This window comes from Triticum aestivum, chromosome 4B (genome assembly GCF_018294505.1).
Source record: "Triticum aestivum cultivar Chinese Spring chromosome 4B, IWGSC CS RefSeq v2.1, whole genome shotgun sequence".
NCBI classification, from domain to species: domain Eukaryota; kingdom Viridiplantae; phylum Streptophyta; class Magnoliopsida; order Poales; family Poaceae; genus Triticum; species Triticum aestivum.
In genome coordinates this window covers 487,200,112-487,203,639 of record NC_057804.1, presented here as the reverse complement: position 1 = coordinate 487,203,639, position 3,528 = coordinate 487,200,112, and the positions used below count along the sequence as shown (strand labels likewise).

General features: G+C 42.9%; 1 pseudogene; it reads right to left on the bottom strand.

The window, feature by feature from the left end:
• Positions 1 to 413: 413 nt before the first annotated feature.
• On the bottom strand, positions 414 to 2,898 carry LOC123090174 (uncharacterized; annotated as a pseudogene).
• Positions 2,899 to 3,528: the final 630 nt, after the last annotated feature.

Here is a 3,528-nt window from a genome sequence, read left to right as displayed (position 1 = left end):
CGTGGCAAGGAGAACAAAAATCAGCACAAGGTGCGCATTCAGTGGATTTAATGCAGATGGGCACGGGAATGGAGGGAATACCACCATGTCACTCCTAAGTACATGAAGAAATTCGCAATAAATCCTCCATGCTCAAGGCCTCCATTGGCTCCAGGCCAAGAAGCTGATCCCTCTAGCATTATAAGAGGTCAGGAATTTCCTGAGGAATGGGCCAAGCGCCAAAGAAAATTGGCTAAGGTAGCAAAAGAGGCAGTGAAGAAATTCAATGAAGATTCTGCTATTTTTTTGAACCTTTTAATAGTAGGAGAGCCTCCTACTGTTTTTGTATTAATATAATGGGGGTAACAAATTACATGAGGATCTTTACATGCTGACTTTACAAGTCACCCTCCCTTTGGGAGGTGATGAAGAGGTTAAACTATAGAGGAGAGGATGAGTGGGATGAGATTTTTATGCTTGTCCTTAACCCTATAGGTAAGGAGTGAAAAATCAGTCTTAAGTCTATCTAACCATGAAGTTCTTGAGGGCATCATCCCCCTGAAATGTTTGTTATTGCGCTCTTTCCAGACACTCCAGGCCGCAGATAGGAAGATCTCCATGAAGAGGGGCTTGTTCCAGAGAATTTTGGCAGACACAACTCTTTGTAAGCGATGTTGTCCCTGAGTCCAAGAAAAGCCCAGACTGGACCAACATTCAGCACTGAATTGACATTCAAAAAAGAGGTGTTCCAGTGTTTCCTCAATGTGCTGTCCACAAAGTATACAGTCATGATCATTTCCTATATTGTAGTGTCTTCTTGAGCATGTTCCTCGTGTTTAGTCGGTCCGAAAGGAGCAACCATCCAAAAACTTTAATTTTCATGGTGGATTTCGATTTCCAGAGCCAGTAAAACGCCTGATGGGCCCTCACGTCCCTGAAGTAGAAGGTGTAATATCTGTGAGCAGTGTATTTTTCCGTACCCCAAATATAGGTCCAAGTGTCATGATCAGTGGATAGAGCCGTTTCCCTCATGTCAGCTTGTAGTTGGCGCACCTCTGCATGGGCCTGAGCCGAGAGAGGCAGGTGAAACGCCTCATTCAAAGACGTGATGGACAAGAAATCCCTCACAGAGATGTCTTCATTGATTGCATATGATAGAGCGCGTGGGTACTTCTCATTAAAAGTGTTATCTTGCCATAGATCTTTCCAGAAGAGCACATTGGATCCATTATTGACATGAGCGTTTGAGATGCCCCGAAATATTGGCATTAGTTTGGCAACATCACGCCACCAGAATGAACCACAAGGATCAGCAGCATGCGGAATTTGATTAACATAGTATGTGTTCCATACGAGCTCAACCCAAGGTACGTTCCATCTATTGTAGAATTTGTGTAAGTATTTTAGCAAGAGTGCATCACCTTGGATCCTGAGATCAATCACTCCCAATCCACCGCATTCTTTTGGGCGGCAAACCATTTCCCAGGAGGCAAGGGAGTTGCATTTGTCCCCTTGCTCCGTTTTCTTCGTCCACAGACACTTCCTTCTTATTTTGTCAAGCAGCTCAATGATTTTGGTAGGCAGTCGAAGCATGCATAACGCAAAGATAGTGAGGGAGGTGATCACCGAGTTAAGCAGGGAGAGCTTTCCACCGTATGAGATCATGTTGAGAGTAGCAGTCAATCTTCTCTCCATGGAGCAAACCAAAGGCATGAGATCAAGGACAGTTGGCCTAGTTGTTCCGAGCGGGAGCCCTAAGTACGTGAAGGGCATCTTTCCAACCGCACATCCAAAGATATTAGCAATTTCTTCGGTCTTGGCAGTAGTAGCATTGATTGGAATGAGAGTGGATTTGTGAAAATTTATTTTCAAACCAATGGATGTAGCATAGTCAGTCAAAATATCCTTGATAATGACCGCCTGTTGTGCGCATGCCGGTAGAACAAGTATGGTGTCATCGGCATACTGGATGACCGGATACTCCTTTTAATGCGGGGAAGGGAAAGGTAGATTTATCTGACCGTGTGCAAATGCATCGTTGATGGCCGCTTGGAGGAGATTTGCCGCAAGTACGAAAATGAGTGGTGAAAGAGGGTCCCCTTGCCTGACCCCACATTTGCAAAAGAATTGGCATCCCGGAGTACCATTTAGGAGAACAGAGGATTTGGCCGATGAGAAGATGCAGCGAATCCATGTGAGCCATTTGTCATTGAAACCCATGTTTTTCATAACCTCAATCATTGCTTCATGCTCAATTGTATCGAAAGCTTTGGCGAAATCAAGCTTGAGGAGCATGATTTCTTTTTTTGAAGTGTGGCATTGATATATATACTCGTACGCCCATGCGAGGCAGTCCTGGATAGTCCTCCCCTTGAGAAACCCATATTGATTTCTATGAATAATCTTCAAAATGACTTTTTGGAGTCTGTTTGCCAATATCTTAGTGATGACTTTTAGGCAGCAGTTTAAGAGAGTAATCGGCCTATAATCATTAATAGATTCAGGTGATCCAATTTTCGGAATGAGAGTTATAAGTCCATCATTAATGCTTTCCAGATTGAGATCACCATTGTGAAATTGATTGCAGAGGTTGTAAAAATCCTCTTTAATGATTGGCCAACATCTCTTAAGAAAAAGTCCAGTAAAGCCATCCGGGCCCGGTGCCCTATCCGTAGGCATCTCTTTAATAACTGTGTCGATCTCAACATGGGTGAAAGGAAGCGTTAACTCATCAAGTCCCTCACATTTTTTGATTATCCTGGGAAGGTCAAATTTCATGTTGCATGGATGTGAGGAACCCATCCTTTCTTTGAAGGCCTGATATATGAGTGATTCTTTTCCCTCATGGTCCTCAATAATTGCTCCGTCATTGGTTTTCAAAGAGGCTATGTTGTTCTTTCTGTATCTTTCTGAGGCCATAGACTGAAAAAACTTTGAAGGTTCGTCTCCAAATTGCACCCATCGAATTGTACACCTTTTTTCCAGTAAAGCTATTGGTATTTTAGTAATCTCAGAATGTGTGCTTTGAGGATGTGGCGGAAATTTGCTTCAGGCACAGTGAGGGGACGTTTATTTTCCAAATCATCAATCTCACAAAGGGCTTTATTTGAGTTTTCGATGGCCACCGAGAGCTTTGAGATACCCTTACTCCAATGTTTAAGATTTCTGCGAAGGGTTTTGAATTTTTTGCATAGGACAGTGGCAGCATTAGTTGAATGAACTGGCTTGGCCCAAGAGTCCTAGACAACTTTCATAAAACCCGTGTGTTGAACCCAAAAGGATTCAAATCGAAATAATTTGGACTTGGGTATATTGGTTTCGATGGTGATCACACAGGGTATATGATTAGAAACAGGTCTACCTAATGGCTTGACCAATGTTTCTGGATATGACTGAGTCCAATTGGAACTTGTGAAAAACCAATCCAACTGTTCGAGTAACGCGTCCATTTGCATGTTGCTCCAGGTAAAAGAACGACCTTTAATGGGTAGTTCAATGAGGCTTTGACATCGTATGAAATCGTTAAATGTGTTCATATCATTCATGCTT